The 19,340-nt window shown below is 37.9% G+C and overlaps 1 pseudogene; it reads left to right on the top strand.

The window, feature by feature from the left end:
* The first annotated feature begins 1,966 nt into the window (after nucleotides 1–1,966).
* LOC101587509 lies at nucleotides 1,967–3,257 on the top strand (annotated as a pseudogene).
* Nucleotides 3,258–19,340: the final 16,083 nt, after the last annotated feature.

Raw genomic sequence — 19,340 nt, 5'->3', positions numbered from 1 at the left:
TTGGCTGGCTCAGAATGCATTCAGGGCAGGTTTGGCTGGCTTGAGTTCTAGAGACAGAACCACAGCAACCTGAGCCTGACTGCTTTGTTGAAGCAGCCTAGTCCCAAGTTTAAAGGTACTACTTGTCTACCCTCCACAGGCATGCCAAAGTGCACGCCCTCGTTAAGTCTTTCCTGATCCTGTCCATGAACCTCAGGCTCCCAAACCTCATCTCACTTTGAGCTCTTAAAACATTGATTTGTGAGCTGGCATGGTAGCTCATGCCTGTAATCTCAGTGCTATGGGAGGCTGAGACAGTAGGATCACAAATTTCAGTCCAAGGCAGGCAACTTAGTGACTTAACATGACCCTGTCTCAAAACAGTAAAAGGGAGTGAGGCTATATAGTTCAATGTGAAAGCCCTGTGTTGAACCTCCAGTACTACAGGGCAGGGAGAGGGAATACCTATTATATTCTCACTCATAACTGCTACTTTTATTTGTGTGGGTTCAATCATATGGCAGGTTAAACAAAAGAAGTACAAAAAAGATTTTTAAAATTCTGACAAACATACAAACAAAATATAAAAACTGTAGGTGACAGAGAGTAACCAAGGGAAGGCAAAGCTGAGAGGGTGCTCCCTCCCTGAGTGAGGGTTGAGAAGAGGAAAAGGTGGAAGAATGAAAAGGTTCACTTGTTTGCTTGTCCAGGGTTGGTCTGGAGTCTCTGGGAGGATGGGGAGCATGTCTGCAGCTACTGGGGAACCTGACTGACCTGGGGCCCAGATGCCAAGGCCCAGGGGACTAGGAAGTCACAGGGCATGAGGAGAACTTAGTGTCCAAGTGGAATCACTGCAGTCTATGCAGGAATCCAGGTGCTCAGAAGGGAACCACACACTTAGGCATCCTCACACCCCTTCTCAGTTCATTGTACAGCAGCTAGAAACAGCAGGCAACAGCCTTCCAGCAGGCCCTCCAAGAAAGTCCAACACCACGCTTTCTGGAGAAGTGCTGATTCAGAGAATTCTGCCACAACTGAATATATACTGAAGAATGAGTGTGAAGTTGGAGGAAACAAATATAATTGATATGTTTGTGTAACTCTTGAATTATTGATTCTTTTAATATTAGGGACTGGTTTTCATCTTTTTAGTCTGTGTGGTACCTAGGTTTTATTACTTATTATTATTATTATTATTTAGAAGTTTTTGAGACAAGGATTTGCTATGTAGTCCAGTCTGGCCTTGAACTCAAGGCCATCCTCCTTCCTCAGCCTCCTAAGTGCTGGGATTACAGGCATATGCTACTTTATTATGGCAGGCTTATTGTTGTTATTGTTATTATTTATTAACTATCCCTCAGCAAATATTGACAATTCCAAGCTAACTTTCTAAAATATAATTTTGGAAATATTAAAAACTTGATCCTAACATTCACATGGAAATATGAAGGACTCAGAATACACAAAACAACCTCAAACTAAAGTATAAGGACTCATTCTGCCTGATTAGAAAACTTACTACAAATCGTCAGCAACCAAGACAATGCAGTATTGACATCAAGATAGAAACAGAGATAACTAGAAGAAAATTAAATCCAAAACTATGTCATTAAAAAAAGTCATTAACACTGTGGTTAACGTCTTTTCAATTTTCTCTAATTTATATTGTTATTAGTACATGTCTGCAATACATCATGAATACTTTCATTGTGGGAAACTGGAACAGGTATGAAACACATCTTAATTCTTTTTATTCCACCCAGCCCTATGAACTGATCTTTTAATGATAGACACCAAGTTATTCAATGGAGAAGAAAGAAATATCTGTTCAACAAATGATTCCAAGACAGTTGAATAACTGTATGCAAAAAAGGGAATTTGGGAGCACCTCTGCTCATGGCGCTGCCTCCTGCTCCTCCCACTGCAGGAACCACCTGAGTCACTCCCTGCACAGGAGTCACAGGTATTTGATGTTCTTAAATATAACATGACAGATATTGACAACAAAGAACAGTCTGAACTTGATCAAGATTTGAGTGATACTGAAAAGTAGAAGAGGGGCTAGGGAGATGGCTCAGTAGAATAAGTGCTTTCCTGGCAAGCACAAGGGCCTGAGTTCAATCCCTGGTTCCACAAAAAAAAAAAAAAAAAGAAAAAGAAAATGTAGAAGAAGAATAAACTGGTGAAGAAACAAAAATCAAAGCACGTCAGGTGACTGTTCAGATGATGCAAAATCCTCAGATTTTTGCAGTCCTTCAAGAGAGACTTGACAGTCCTTGACGGTCAGGTAGACACACCAACAGGATACATTGAAAGTATGCCTTGGGTAGTTCAGAGAAGACTGAATGCTCTCAAAACCTTCAAGTGAAATGTGCACAGGTAGAAACTGAATTCTATGAGGAAGTTCATGATCTTGAAAGGAAGCATGCTGTTCTCTATCAACCTCTACTCAATAAGCTATTTGAAATCATAATGCAATTTATGAACCTATGGAAGAAGAGTGTGAATGGAAACCAGATGAGGAAGATGAGATTTCAGAGGAGCTGAAAGAAAAGGCCAAAACTGAAGATGAGAAAAAGGATGAAGAAAAAGATCCTAAAGGAATTCCTGAATTTTGGTTAACTTTTAAGAACGTTAACTTGCTCACTGACACGGTTTAAGAACATCATGAACCTATTCTGAAGCATTTGAAGGACATTGAAGTGAAATTCTCATATGCTGGCCAGCTATGAATTTTATCTTAGAATTTCACTTTGAGCCCAATGAATATTTTACAGATGAAGTGTTGACAAAGACATGTCAGATGAGATCTGAACCAAATGATTCTGATCCCTTTTCTTTTGATGGACCAGAAATTATGGGCTGTACAGAGTGTCAAATAGATTGGAAAAAAGGGAAAAAATGTCACTTTAAAAACCATTAAAAAGAAGCAGAAACATAAGGGACGTGGGACAGTTCATATCATGACTGAAACAGTTTCCAATGATTCTTTAATTTTCTTTTTTGCGCCTCCTGAAGTTCCTGAGAGTGGAGATCTGGATGATGATGCTGAAGCTATCCTTGCTGCAGACTTTGAAATTGGTCACTTCCTGCGGGAGCGTATAATCCCAAGGTTGGTGCTGTACTTCACCAGGGAAGCCATTGAGGATGATGAGGATGATTATGATGAAGAAGGTGAAGAAGCGGATGAGGAAGGGGAAGAAGAAGGAGATGAGGAAAATGATCCAGATTATGACCTGAAGAAGGATCAAAACCCAGCAGAACGCAAACAGCAGTGAAGCAGGATGTTTGTGGCCTTGAGGATAACCTGCACTAGAATAGCCTAAACACAACTATTATTTTCTTAGAGCCTTGTGTCTTTGTATTTTCTTGGTAGAATCAGTAATTTTTTAAAGGAATTGATATTTTAAAGACCATTTTGTTCTTACTAGCGTTTTATCTATAGTTTTACTCTCAGATACGTAGAATGCACAGATTCTCTGAAACGTGTTTGTTCATTGCTGCTATTTGGTTCTCAGTATCATATAATTATTGGAGTATAACTGTGAGAATTAACTTTCTTTTTCTGAAGAAGCAAAATAGTTTTCCTGCTAGTAGTAGAGTGGGTTTAAGTCATTTGCATAGTCATGCTTTTCATTCTTTGTTACAGAAATGCAGTGACTTATACTGACAATTCATTATTTAAAGGAAAAAGAAAATAAACTTGTGGTTAACAATTTCCAGTAAGATCAAATCTAACTGCTAGCTTATTAATGAAGCTTTATATTTTAGGTGACAGTTACCTATAAGGAAGCCTACCTTACATGGTTATGGTTACCATAGGGAGGTAAATAAAACTATAGAATTTTTAAAAGTTAACTGATAATATTTTAGTGTATTTCTAAATTTCACACCCATCAACTATGCGTCTTTTCTTTGTGGTAGGCTGTACCTTCTATGTTCCCAGAAACGATGACTTTACATCATTTGATGATTTCACATTTTTTTGTCATTTGCTTGCTTTTTTTTTCAGTCTAAAATAAAAATGTTAAAAACAAAAAAGGGGGGAATTTGGACCCCCCACTTATCACCATACATAAAACTCACTGAAAATGGACAATAGATCTACCTGTAAACACAAAAACTATATAACTCCTAGAAGAAAAGATAAGAGTAAATCTTCATGACTTTAGAAAAGGAATTGGTTTTTTTGATATAATGTTAAAATACAAGTGCCAAAATTTAAAAAAAAAAAATCAATAAATAGGACTTCATTCAAATTCAGAACCTTTGTATATCGAAGCCTATCATCAAAAATGTGAAAACACAGCCTACGCAACCAGGGAAAACATGTACAGGGCTAAGGGACATATAGAAGATATATAAGAAATTTTATAGCTGATCAATAAGAAAATTCCATTTTAAAATTAGGCAAAGAGCAGAATGCAGCATGCCATGCCACCCCGCCCCCAGGGTACATTGAGACTGCCATTGAGACTGGGCATGGTGGTGCACCTTAACCCCAGCACTTGGGAGGCTAAAAACAGGAGGATCACTACAAGTCCAATCTGTGTAGTGAGACCCTGTAATAAATACATGAAAATAAAATTAGACAAAGAACTTCAATAGATACTTCTCTAAAAAATATGAAAATAGCCAATCAGCATATATAAGAAAGTACAATATCATTAGTCGTTGTAGAAATGTATATCAAGTCCATAATGATCTATGTCTTCATGTCCATTATGATGTATATTATAATATCAAAGTATATTAATTACTGGAGAAGATGAGAAGTGATAACCCTCATGCATGTCTGGTGGAAGTATAAAGTGTTATACTCCCTGTGGAAAATAAGCCAGTAGCTTCTAAAATGTTGATGTGGAGTTACCACATGATTTAGTAATTCCACTCTTAGGCATCAACAAGAGAGCTGAAAATGTTCACAAAAAACTTACACATGAGTGTTTATAGCAGTATTGTTCACAACAGCAAAAAAGTACAAATAACTGAGATGTCCATTAACCTAAGGATATCTAATCAAACTGCTGTATATCTATAGACTCAAATACCATCTGCATTCCACACCATCTATGAGTTCCATTCCCATGGGTTCTAATAACTGAGAATCAAAAATATTTGGAAAAATTGCATCTGTGCTGAACATGCACAATCTTTCTTCTTGTTGTTATTGCCTAATGATGAATCTGGACTGAAACATCACACTATTGTTTAGTATAACCACTATTTACACACTATGTATATTGTAGTAGGTATTATAAGTAATCTAGAGATGCTTTAAGGTATATACAAGGAGGTATTTAGTTTCATGCATACAAATACTAAGCCATCTAATATATGAAGCTGGATCCATATATTTGGCATCATGACTTTGGAATGGGATCCTCATGATCTTCCTGCCTCAGCCTCCCAAGTGCTTACAGGAGTGCACCCCCATGCCCACCTGACAATTTTTTTTTAATTTAATTTTATTTTATTTTGGAAAGTAAAAACAAAAGCAAGAACTAAAAATCAGAAACAGGGCCAGGGAGATAGCTCAGTAGAATAAGTGCTTACCTGGCAAGCACAAGGGCTTGAGTTCAATCCCTGGTTCCACCAAAAAATAAAAAATAAATAAAAATTAAAAACAAAGACAGAAACAGGGTGACATACAAGAATACATATATTACAGATTTTCAAAACAAGAATATCTGATTAACAATGGTTCATTGCCTCTTTTTATCATCAAATCTGTTGCTCAGATTAACAGACATAGTTATATAAGATTGGACGTATGATTGCATATTACCGCTTGCTTTCAAGAAAGCTTAAATTTTTGTTCTAGTCTCTCTTTTTTCCTTTTTTTTAATCTTCTTAAAAATTACTTTAAAGAGAGTATATTAATAATTGATATGACATTAGAAACGGTACACATTTAGAAGACCAAGATGACAGGAAACTTAATTATTTGTCATCATGAATTTTGAAAACTCATGACAAGTGAGACAATGTAGAGGCTATGGAACAAAATAAATGGGAAAAAAGATGTGAGAGCCACCTTATATCCCTTCTAGGGCTTCTAATCTCTCAACTCTGAGATAGGAAAGGCGAGAGATGACTGTCAGCATCTGCATTCTTCTATTTTCATCCTAGAAAGTTAGCTTTTCTTTTTTTTTTTTTTTGCAGAACTGGGGATTGAACTCAGACCCTTGCACTTGCCAGGCAAGTGCTTATTCTACTGAGCCATCTCCCCGGCCCCCAAAGTTAGCTTTAAAATAAAACTTCAAAGACATTTAAATAAACTTTAATACAAATCATGCATGGACAAAAATACTTATTAATGAGTCAAGTTCTATTCGTTATGTGCTTTTCTTTTTCTTCTGAGAAAGCTTGTGTCTCATTATTAGATCAAAGTGTATAATTCTAACTGCCTGTGTATATAAATTATTATTATACTTGAATTTTTATACACTGCTTGAAAGAAGTCTTTATCTACATAGGCCTTCTAAATCTATACATATTTGTACATACCTGGATTACATAAATTTCATTTTTCTCTATGTAAAGTTAAAATGCAAGCAGCCAAAAAAAAAAAGCATGAGCTCTTCCTTTCAGCCCTCTCTTGGGACTTTGTCCCCTAGTTAGGCAATTACTTAAAATTGAGCAATTGTACATCTTTTTTCCTCATACTTATTTTAAAAATTCATAGGGGCTGGGGAGATGGCTCAGTAGAATAAGCACTTCCCTGGCAAGCGCAAGGGCCTGGGTTCAATCTCCAGTTCCGCAAAAAGAAAATTCATGACATTTTTCTTTAAGGAAACAACAGAGAGTAAGCAGCCTTCCTTCCACCAGTCAATGTGCTCTGGACCCAGCAGAAACTCTCCTGGCTATATTTAGAACAGAGTGGCTATTTCCACTCTATCTCAGAGAACTGAATGCCCTGCACTCTGACAACATGTGCTCTCCTATTAGTTGTTTCAAGAAATCTTTTCTCCCTTCCCACTTGAAAAAAATAGTGTATGGGTACTAAGAAACAATAAATAATTTAAAAGCAGAAAGGAAAGATTACCAGGAAGAAAAAATCAGAGCAAATCAAGTTCAGGTCTTTTATATCCATCTACCTGTTTTCCGAGGGGAGACGCCACTGTTCACAGTTTCTCACCAAGCTAGTCCTGGTTTTCCACTGTGTACCCACCATGTTGCTGAATGCTTAGTTGACTGTCTTGTGCATCTTTTAGTTACTTATATATCTGACCCTCCATCCTCTGAGTTCACCTAAAATGAGGAGGGAAGACTATCCCATGAACAGTAGTATGATTTTATAAAGCAGAGTGTCAATATAATTATTAAATTCTTTTATGAGATCATTAAACTAAAACAAAAGAAACAGTCATTTCCTCAGGTCAAAAATTGTCTAGAAGTCCTGGCTTAAAAGGATTTCAGATTTCACTGTTTAGGTTTGTTCTGTTTCCACCCTAGAAATGGGTTCTCCTTTCTAGCGTCCTCCCCCTTCAAGAGATTGTGTTAACATTTCATGAGGTTCAATTAAAAAAATTCAGAGAGAGCTTTAATTTAACAGAAGTATGTTAATTATAAGCATTCTGTTTGAAATTAACTTTTCCCTGTCTCTTACAGATTCGATAACGAAAGGCACAACAAGATGGCAGGGACTAGGTAGTGAAAGAGACACAAAGTAGAATGGTGATCCTAGGGTTCTCTGCCATCTTTGAAGAAGTGACCAAAAATGTGGACACACTTCCAAAACATGCACACACTTTTTTTCAATGTGTTTTGGACTCATGGTGATCCTCCTGCTTTCATCCTCCCCAGCGCTGGGATTACAGGAGGGTGCCACTGCGCCTGGGTTCTGGCCAGCTTCGCCCACCCTGGGAGCAGACCTGGTGCAGCATGTGGTGCCAGGGATCAAACCACAGTCCCTGCAACTGCCTAAGCTTGCCTAAGCAGGCGCTTTAGTCCGCTGAGCTACATACCACCCCCCACTTTTGCATGCAATTTCATCAAGTTAATAGATCTTTCCATCACAAGCAATCCACTTCTATCTCTCCTTCTAGAAAACTACAGCCAGAAAATGAAGAAAGTGTTGAGCAACTGTCCAGTAATTCCAATTATTTCCCAATTTTAGAACAAGAAAAAAAGCCTATTTTAGGATCTCCCCAATCCACCATTCACCAGACGGTTGTTGTTCTTTGCCTATATAAACACAATTAAACAGGAAAAGCACATGATATTTTACCCAAATTAAGATACTTGTGAGGGTGAAAGGGGTACTAATTACAATAATCCGAAGACAATAGGAACATGACCTATACAAAGAAAATACACAGAAACCTTTTTATGTAGAAATACTTCTGAGCTTGAAGAAACCTTAAGAGAGCATCTATTCTATGTTGGCCTTACTGAGAAGAAACTAAGCCCCATAGAATTTAACTTGCAGTCTGAAAAGCAGAAAACTTTTCAAAATTGATTATTTTCTTTATGATGGTGAATACTAGCTTTTTATAGAAAGAGGTAAACAGGAAAGAAGGGCAAATCTTAGAGATGGGGAAAGAAAAGGGGAGAAAAAAGGGGTAAAGGATTAGAAATGATCAATATATGTTATGGATCTCCCCCATCCACAGTGAAAACTATAACATTCATTTCCCCCCCAGTTAGGGTGAGAGTAGTATAAACTACGGGGAGGTTCCTGGAGTTGTACCAAATTGTACAGTCAAAATGAAAAGTAATAAACATTTGCATAAAAGTATCTAATGGCATCACAAAGCTGGAGATAAACAGGCCTTATAAAAGTCATCAAAATAATTGATCCAAACCCAAGGGAAGTTCTAAACACAGACTACCATCCAGAAACTCCAGCTGGATGCAGGAAAGCAGATGACGGTTTCTCCAAACCACTCGCGCACCCGGTCGGTTCACGGAGACCAGCTTCTCACTGAAGTTTACGAGAACGCAGTCTGCCCAATTCTGAACACGCCCGCTGCGCTGCACAGCGCCCCTGATGCGGAGAACAAAGGGCTCAAGGAAGTGGCAAGAAACCCAGCTCCTAGGCTCAAACTGGGAATCTTGAGGGGCACTGCACAGACCGCGGTCACTGGATACACCCTCAGCCTCAAAGAGCCAGAGCTGGAAAGTGTGTTTCATTAGGAAAGGAGATGGGGCAGGAAGGAAGGAGGTTTGCCAAATTAGGAATAAGGAAAAGAGTGTGGTTATTAAGTAATCACACAAAGAAAGCTAGTGTGAGAAGTAAAATCCATTTTGGTGGATGAATTGTTAGTGTGCGGAGTTTCTGGGGAGCTGGGTGTTTATCCTTTAACACAGCTAAAACAAATTTAACCATCTTGAATGCAAATCTTTCTAAAACCTATTACACGTTGTTTTGACGTCTTCAGTGTGGCTCTTAAAGGCACATGAAGAAAGCACCATGCAGGTTTACAAACTCCAACCTGAGAACAGCTCAGTTGACACTTAAGAATCAGGTGAGAAGTATAAAATACAGAGAAAAGATTCTGATTTTCTAGGATGAGTGGAGCCTAGATATCTGAGCTTTTAAAACTCTCAGGTGATTGATTCAGAGGCAGTTTCCTGGCCACTAGTATTCAGGTAATAGTACTTCTGACAGCTATGTATGCATCCAACAGCATATATGCTCATTCAGTAATGAGCATCTAATTTGTCCCAGTATTGAGCACTGCCTCAGTCAGGCCAGATGGCCATGGCAGAGTCCAACTGAGCGAGTGCCTTGTGAACAACACTGATTCATTTCTCACAGCTCAGAGAGCTTAAAAATCCAAAATCAAGAAGTATAGACCTGGTGTCTGCTCAGAGCCTGCACTCTGGCTCAGTCAGAGTTATCTTTCTGTGTTCTTCCACAGGGGAAGGGACAAGGGAGTTCTCTGGTGTCCCTTTTGAAAGGGTACTAATCTCATTTGGGGGGCTCTGCCCTCATGACCTAATCATGCTCCAAAAGCCCCATCTCCAAATATTATCACACTGGAATCGGGGGAGCATGCAAATATTCAGTCCAAAGCATAAATCTAGTAAGTGCTGTTGGCATACAAAGAGGAATAAAACATGCTTATTAGAATTCACATGCAGGCAAGAGGCCAAATACATGGCATGGTGCAGCCTATTTAAAAATAGGATTCAGTGAAAATCAGTGAACACTTAGTCTTTGCGTGGGATTCCTGGCAGAGCTGAGATCTGAGGGGAGCCCTCCTGGGGAATATTTCAGTCAGGTGAATTTGGAAAGAAAATGATGGAAGGTGAAGGGGGCAGTGTTCTAAGTCCCAAGTATCATATAATATTAGGAGTTGATAGAAAGTGCAGGAAACATGGGTAGGAGTTTGCAGTTTCTTTTGCAGGCAGTGAAAGGATAAAATCAATCAATACCCGCACCAGATCTGCACTTCAATCAGATGATTCTGGCTGAATACATAGAAAATATATAGAAGAAGAAATGGAAGGAGAATTATTAAAGGAATCCATGGGAGAACTTCAGGTAAGAGTTACTGAAGTTCTGATAAAAGGTAGTGAAAATGGAAATGGAAAAGGGAATTATGAGGAAAATGGAAACAAAGAGACAAAGCAATTGATTGGAAGGAAAGCGGCCACAGGTGGATGGAAAAGGCAAGGGATGGTGCCAAGGGAGTCAAGGAGGACACCGCAGATTATGTTAGACAAGTCGCTCATGCTTTGCAAGTGCCATTAGTAAAATGTGGAACCTCTAAGAGAGCCTCTCATTCTGAAGCCCATGGGCCATTATGAGGCTAAGTGCTCTATTACTCTATGGTAGCCTCAAAGCCCTTTCAAGTTCATCCTTCTACGAAGTGGCCCCTGGACCTCAGAGGCACTATTCTAAAATGAGGAGAAGAACGGAGTGCTCGGCTGGCTCAACAGTCACTCAGAGGGCTCAGCGGCTTGTCCCTAGGTGTGTTATAGACAGGTAAGCTTAGTGAGAGGCAGAGATAGAAAACAGCAAATCATCACCAAAGCAGAAAAAAACTGAAACTAACTCAACCAATTGGAGAAAAGAGCCAACTTGCAAAGAAAATAAATACATCATCTTCTTTTTTTAATACAATTGTTTTGGAAAATTTACATGACAAATGTGCACATTCTCAATAGGCTAGAAACTGAAATCATTTAGGAACTACTATGGGTATAATTTGGAAATCTATGTCTGCTCATTAGTCTTATTATATTCTCTAATAATTAAACTATACACATAAGCAAGTTAAAAATGAGTAGCATGTTGCTGATGACAAATTGTGCTTTGTGGCTGTTTCTAATGACTTTGATCTTCACTCAACTGTGATTAAGTTGATGAGACCATACCTCCTATTCAGGTGCAAACATTATTTCTAGCACATTGACTTTTGTATCTATAAAAATTTATGACAAAATTCAGTCATCAATAGAATATTTTTTTCTAGTATACTACCTCTTGTATGGATGGATATTCATGACCAAATTCAATTAAATAGTTTGATTGTCACTATTATTCAGAAAAAGAGAAAGTAGGGCTGGGGAGATGGCCCAGTGGAATAAGCACTTCCCTGGCAAGTGCAAGGGCCTGAGTTCAATCCCGGTTCCGAAAAAAAAACAGAGAAAGTAACAGATCTAAAACGAACTATTGGTCCCCTTCCTCTGTTGGTTAAAAGCTGTCATTCTCCAGCTGTTAAACACAATAGTCCAGATTTTATTCAGGAAAGTCAGTGGAAAGTACAACTTGGACAAAATTTCAGCTGTTGAGAGTCAAAGATTGCCATCAGTTAATTATTTAAGAGGACAAGCAATTAGAGAATTTTGATTTTGTATTTTAATTACTTAATAGATATCTAATGCATTTCAGAAACAGAAAGAAGTTGGTTAGCATTCACAGATGGTCTAAAATTTGTTTCTGAGGTTTTCATGCCTCTTTATTTCCTACTTAAACTCTGTCCTACAATAATTGTGGAAAAACAGCTCAGCGTTGTGAGCAAACTGCCCATTTTCTGTATGAATTAAAACATCAAGCACACATAGTGGTACGCACCTAGAATCTCAGCACTTGAGAGACTAAGGCAGGAGGATCTCAGAGAGTTCAAGGTTATCTTGGGCTACATAATGAATTCAAGATCAGCCTGAACTATATCTGTCTGTAGTCTAAAAAATAAAAACGAAAAACAACAACCTTGAAAACCATCTTTCTGCTCTTAGTTTACTTGACACAATCGTAAACTTGCCCAAAGGCATAGTTATGAAAAAATTGGAACAAGGGGCTTTGAAATGGGGTGAGTTTTAAAGGGTAGAAACTTCCCACCCAATTCTCATCAAGACTATTATAGCAGGATCAGCTTCAACATCAATTATATATCTACTACACATCTGGCATTTCATAAAACACAACAGTAATCATATATGTTCCATCCAGAAACTTTTAGCTTAACTGGAGAGAGCAACACCAGAGTCATTTAGTGCAGTAAGTGCTAAAATGGATATACACACACATTACTGTCTTACTAACTGGTGGAATGCTTGATGTCAAGCTACTGAATTTTCTCTCTCCTCTTTGTCTTGACAGTATTCATCAGCAGAGTGCAATCTCCTCTCAAGACTTAATCCCATCCTATAGGCCTTTTCCTTAATACTGTCACATGGGCCACTACATTGTAGCATAAGAACATATAAGCCCATCAACTTAGGAAATGGGGAGTGGGGTTCCTCCTGACTGTAGGCTGTCATTCATACCTCCTATGGTATGGTAGTCTTTCCCAGTAAGTTTTCTTGGGCTTTTTTAACTATGCCAGGCAGCTACTACCAGTAATTGGCACATGAGTTGAAACCCATCCATTGCCTGGATCTAGGCTTACATCCCCTAGAACCATATTGGCAGATGCTATCTGGGGTTCGACTTGTTGCCCAGCAAGAAATATATATTCTTCATTACCATTTCAGTATTGTTCATTCCCTTTTAAGCCAACCACTAAGTTATTTCTTCTATAATGAAAAATAGCAAAGCATTTTAAAAGATCCTCTTTTCTACCATAAGGAGGATGGAGAAGATAAACTTAGATAATTTAATAATGACTGACAAAGGAAGATGCATCATGAGACTATTACTTCTATTTTTAAGTGTTACATTCTTACTGGAGTTCCAATAAGAACTATGGAAATATAGATATGAGACAAAAGCAGGGAGCAATAAACAGAGCCTGAGGAGAACTATTGTCTCACTTGTAAATTACAGAAAGCTGGGATTCAAGGCTGCAGATAACAGCTTCTGCTGGTTTGTTGCTTTATCCCTTGCTTGGGATGTTAATGGCTAGCATTGTGTAAACTTAGAGTTAGGTAAATGCTCAAATCAAAAGAGAGAGTAGTTCACCAAAGCAGTTATGCAGATTCCTTAGCCTCAATAAATGTGAGATGCTTCTGTGGCTCTGGGCTCACTTGGAGAGAGACTAATCTCTGTGAGACCTCTGAAGCTATATTCATCAGGCCTTCTCTGTCCTTTCTTTTTGCACCAACTTATAACATACAACAAAGAACAATTTGACTCATTGGAAATAAATGCGAAGGACAATAGCCAAAGTGCTCAAGTTAAATCTAGATGCAAAGTCATACAGAAATTACAAACTTCTAAAGAAAGATGTTTTTCAATTGTCTAGTTCAACCTGCTCATTTCACAGAAGATGAATGTCAGAAGCAGAAATTTTAAATGAACTGCCCCAAATTTCTGCATTTGGACAGTAATAGAACTAGTAATTGCTACTGAATCCCAATTTAGATCCTGGACCATTCTGACTCCTTCAGTAGGTGATGAAAAGCCAATCCAGTATGGTTGATGAGAAAAAAAAGGAGGGGGTGGCACTATGTTGGAGAATAAGCTAACATCCCTGAAGAAAGAATAGCATACAAGAGTAGCTCTAGCCCATGGAGTAGCTGGCTAAAAATGTTCACCTCTCCATCACATACTTAGCGGGGCTGTCTTCATTCTCAAGCTCTGTGAATGGTCCTCCTGCAGTTCCAGGCTTATTTTCATCACACATCAATCTTATAGATAGCAGTTTGCTTTTGCTATTATATAAGCCCAAGTTCCAGAACTGAGTCTCATTGGCCCTGACTGGCCTGACTCACATTGTTTGTCAATCCTTGAACACAGAATAGAATGCATTTAAGTTTTTAATAAATATATGCTTTATTCCTAGACCCAGAAATAGAGTAATCTTCATTGAAATCACAGGCTTAATGTAGGAGAGAGATGGGTCATTTTTTTTTAAAGCTGGGCTACTGTTAACCCAAGAAATGGGTACACCTTACTGCCTATCTCTGAGTAATAAATATTTTTATAAGGGTTAATATTATCACTTAGTTATTGTAGAATGATCAGGCCTGCAATCTCCCAATCTAGTGTATGTGAAGGCTTAAACAAAAGTCAATTGGTATGATTTTAGGGATCACCTTTGGGGGATCAAAGCCCTCTAAGTTGGAGATTCCCTGGCAGCTAAGATCAGGAACTTCTCAGTGTGGCCTGTGTTATTTAGGTATTAAACAAAGGAAGGGAATACTGAAGAAAGTGCAGGAGTCTGAGTGGGATCTTCGGAAGACTGCACAAGGACTTCTCCAAGTAATTCATTGTTAATTTAGGAGACTATTTTATCTCCAGGAAGGTCTTCACCTCAGAAGGTAAATGGCTATAGCTAGTCTTTAGTTAATTGAGGTGCTGGAATGAGGTGTCCTTATCTGTGGCCTTGTTCTGTTCCTTGAGGCATCATGGTTTCTTAGACCATTACAGGACCAGTGACTCAGAGAGGTTCACTTACTATGAGTCCACTGCCCATCCCAGGTAAGGAGCTTAGGCCTTGGACAGACTCCCAAGTAAGCATGGAAAGCCAATTGGCTAATTAAATGCTGCTCAGAGCCACTTTGTCATAGTCTCTGTCAGTTATGCCTAAAAAAGAAGAACATATACATAACAATGGCAAAAATCCAACATCCATCCATAAATAATAATTGAAAGGATAAAGTCTAAGAGACAAAAAAAAAAGAGAGAGAGACAAAAAAATCATTCTTAAAAAGCATTCTCAAAGAACTGTTGGGCATAAATTTGTTATCTTGTATTTCAGGAATAAATTAGGACTGATAGGCAGAGGAGGTATGAATAAGGATTCAATTCAGATGGAAGTGCCAGTGAGATAGTTCAGCAGACTAAGCACCTGCTTTGGCAAGCACAGGGACCATGTGGTCTGCCTGCCATGCCAGCCCCACCCCCAGGACATTCTGAGTCAGCAACAGAGTCCAGGCGTGGTGGCTCACACCTGTAATCCCAAAGCTGGGGAATCTGAAAACAGGAGGATCACTTCGAGTACAAGCTGATTAGTGAGACCCTGTACAAAATATATAAATGAAAAAAAAAATCAGATGAAAGGAGGTTTTTACCAATTAGCATTAGCCAGGAACTGAACAGTAATATCATGCAATAGTGAGAGTCCCATACATAGTTGGGAGCCTTCAGGCAGTGGAAGGGTGACCATCTGTCAGAAATGACACAAAAGGGCCTACAGCATAGGTGGGAGCTTGCTCCAAACTGCCTCTCAGATTCCAACTCTAAGAGTTTAAATTATTGAGAACAGCATGAATAAAAGATCCAACCCATTCAACAATTAAATTATTCAACAAAAGGTAATAGAACTTCCAGCTAGGAAGTTGAATCAACCAGACTTAGGTGGCATCAATCCTTTCTATATGGAAAATGGATATAGATCTTTACAATGGCAGCACTGATTTATTTTTAAATTACAACATTAAATTTAATTTTACAAGGAAACATATTACTCATAACCACATAGTACAAAAAGAATTTTTAAAATTTGACTTCCAAATTTGATCTATATGTTCACACAATTTCATTTTTACTTTTTTTGTCTGCCTAGTTCCTGAGATACAAGGTACCTGACTAACTCTACTACCATCATTTGTACTTTTTCACTTAATATTGTAAGTATTATATTAAAAATATTTATGGTATATATTAAAAATCTTCTTATCATTGTAGGATCTTACACATTTCTATTCCTGAACCACTTGGGTACTACAGGACATGTAAGATAATTTCAGTTTGTTGCTATGATTATTATTATTTTTTTTTTTTTTGTACTTTAGGGAAGGGTCTACAGGGTGTTCAGGGTCTCACTACTAGGTTGGACTCATAGTGATCCGCCTGTGTACAGCCTCCCAAGCTCTGGGATTACAGGTGCATGCCACCACACCCAGTCTCACTTGCCCTCTCAGCATGCCCTGGGGGCAGGGCCGGTATGGCAGGCCCTGGGATGGAATCCTGGTGCCTGCACCTGCTTACAGTACATTTTTATTTTTAGTTAGCAAATATTTATTATTTAATTTATGAAGTACAAGGGGATATTTTGTTATATGAATCCATTGTGAAATGATTATGTCAAGCTAATTGCATACCTGTCACATCTGATAGTTATCAGATTTTAAATAATGATAGCATATTACATATGTTCTTTGGGCAAGTTTGAAGTAGATAATACATTATTATTAATTATCATTACCACACCCATACAACAGACTTGAAAACTTTATTTGTCCTATGTCATTAGCAATTTAGAACCTTTAAATAATCCCTCCCATAAACAAAGAGGGTAGTTATCTTTATGATTCAGAACATTTGTTGCAAAAGAATGAAGAATGCTATCAATTTCAAAGTTACTAGCAAAGTGAGTTCAATCATTTCCTTAAAGTACTGTCCATGTTAGATATTAGTCAACTTAAAAAAATTTTTGCAAAAATTTTGGTGGTAGTTTATTATTGTTTCCATTTCCATTTTTTCGCTCTGCTAGTGAGTTTGAATATCCTTCTCAAAGCTTTTTTTTTTTTAATGGATACAATTCTTTATCTACATTCCCACCATAGGGAAAGAATTCATCAGTGCATCTGGATACAAAGAGGTCACACCAGAGAAAGGAAATAAAGCAGAGTATGAAAATTAATTCCAAGAAGAAGAACAAATTTCTTTCTTTAGTCAAAGTTCTGCTGAGGAAGGCTACAAAACATTGAGAGAGCATTGGATCAGCATCTTCTTAGTACAGTGTCCTTAAAATTAAGGAATCTTAAAGAAATAGGAATTCTCCAGTAAGTTCCTCTTCCTTTGTATTCACATATATTCACAAACCACAGGTGTGTTAGCTTTCTTTTGCTGTGAGAAAATACCTAAGATAAGCAACTTACACAGAGGAAGGGTTGATTTTCTCTTATAGTTTCAGAGGATTCTATCCTTGGCTAATTGGCTCTGTTGCTTTGGAGTCTGTGGTGAAGTAGAGTAGCATGTTGAGGAGTGTGTGTGGTGGGGAAAATCGTCTCACCTCATGGCAGTCAGGAAAGGGAAAGTGGAGGGAAGGCAGGTCCAAGTATCCATTTAAGGGCACAGCAATGGCCTAATTTCCTTCCACTAGACCTCAGCTCTGGAAGTTTCCACCACTCCCCACCACAAGTTGGCAAGAAAACCTTTAGCACACAGGCTTTGGTGGCCACACCAACTCAACCTATACTAAGAGGGTTTCCTGCAATTTTGGTTAAAATATCAAATATTTCAGAAATAATTCCCCATTCCAGTGGGTTTGCTAACTAAGAATAAAGCAAATGAAAATTGTATGAAAGTTAAAAATATGTCAAAAATGGAACAAAAATGAAGCTTGAGATAGTTTACACAAATCACTGCATCTTTTGCTATTATTATATTGTTAGGTGAGTACAGGTCAGTCTGGTTTATTTTTCTCTCTGGAAAGGTGTAGTAATGAATGAAGTAAGAAAGGATTCACCTTAAAATTAAGGTTAAAGGCATCAAGGAGGAATTAAATATTTTTTTCTCAACAACTGTATAAAACAATATGTGTACCATCTAAGTTACTCCTTCAACATAAATCTTTTTCTTGCCACTTATTATTTCCTGAGGAAACATAGGTAAGTACTTTTGTTCACAAGTAAACTACATACAATTTGGGACCAGTGTGTTATAGTTGCCTAGGTAATAACAATCTTACATTTCCCCTAGGAGACTAGCTGTTAGATTTCTGTGTGTTATTCATACCACACAGAAGAGAGAAAACAGCCCACTCTTTCCCTAAGATATGATTTAAAGCTTATGATCTGGATGGAATCAGAATGATGTATTCTATGTAACATGTTACAATTAGATTTGTTGAAAAAAATAGTTCTCTAGATCATCAAGCAAAAAAAAATTGAGACCAAAGAATGACTTTCCCAAAAGGAACATACCATAGTAGATAAGATGAAGAAAAAAAAAAAGACAGAAAGTAAGAAATAAAAAGAGAAAAAAATTCTAGGTCAAAGGGTTCTGGCTACTTTCTAATGAAAGTTCATGACTTTTGTCAAGAGAAGCAGATTAGAATCAGGAGACTAAAATGGAAGTTTTATGAAATTAGGAACCTAGATCTGAGCCAAGGCTCACAGAGTTCAATTATGTACCTGTGGGTATACTGAAAGAACACAAGAAGAATCAGAACGGGCTGAGTCACAAAAGACCAGACAGTGTATTCTAGATGAAGGACTCTTTACAAGCACTCCAAACTGAGCACAGCTACATGCTGAATCTTCCTGGCCGATCTCTATGTGCTCTGTGCTTTCTGAATCTTCATTTGTACAAGAAGAATAAACTCTACCTGGTTGAGCAAATACAACTGTTGAACTTAACCAAGTTAGTACCAAGTTAACAGACACAAGTAGAAGAGGGAGAGCTTCAAAATATGCCTTCAGCTCACAGGGTCAGCAGAAAAGGGCTGATGTTTTTAGTGTCATTACTTCTAACTCTAAGATTTTAATAAAATGTCTTTTTTAATAAGAAATAATAGCTAAAACAAACTTTCAAAAATATTGCCATTAGAAGAAAAAAATAAAGTCTATCGGGGTAGTTTTGGGTCCCTATGGTAACATCTGTTTCTGATTATACTGTACTGTCCGTTAAGATTTTCTTTCCTTTTTATAATTAGCCTGTGTTTACAGTACATAATGCTCCCATTCGTCATGGGGAATTTGCACATGTACAGAACACATTTTCATTCTTTTTTGTCCCCTCGCCTCTCCCTTCAGCCCTTTTCCCCTTCTTCATTTGCAAGAATTCTATTTTCATTTTTCCCTTCCATTCTTTTATTTCTTTTAATCCCTTTTCCCTTCTTTCTCTCCCTCCTCCCTCAATCAGTATTTTAAACACTTTTAAGAAGGAATTAAAAGTTTTATTTTCTGGGGGCCTGCCCCTTAGCTCAGCTCTTTAAGTGCCTGCTTCAACAAAGCAGTCAGGCTCAGGTTGCTGTGGTTCGATCCCCAGAACTCAAGCCAGCCAGTCATGC

The sequence above is a fragment of the Octodon degus genome, unplaced genomic scaffold, assembly GCF_000260255.1.
Source record: "Octodon degus isolate 3935 unplaced genomic scaffold, OctDeg1.0 scaffold00016, whole genome shotgun sequence".
Classification (NCBI taxonomy): domain Eukaryota; kingdom Metazoa; phylum Chordata; class Mammalia; order Rodentia; family Octodontidae; genus Octodon; species Octodon degus.
This window is presented reverse-complemented; position numbering and strand designations above follow the sequence as displayed.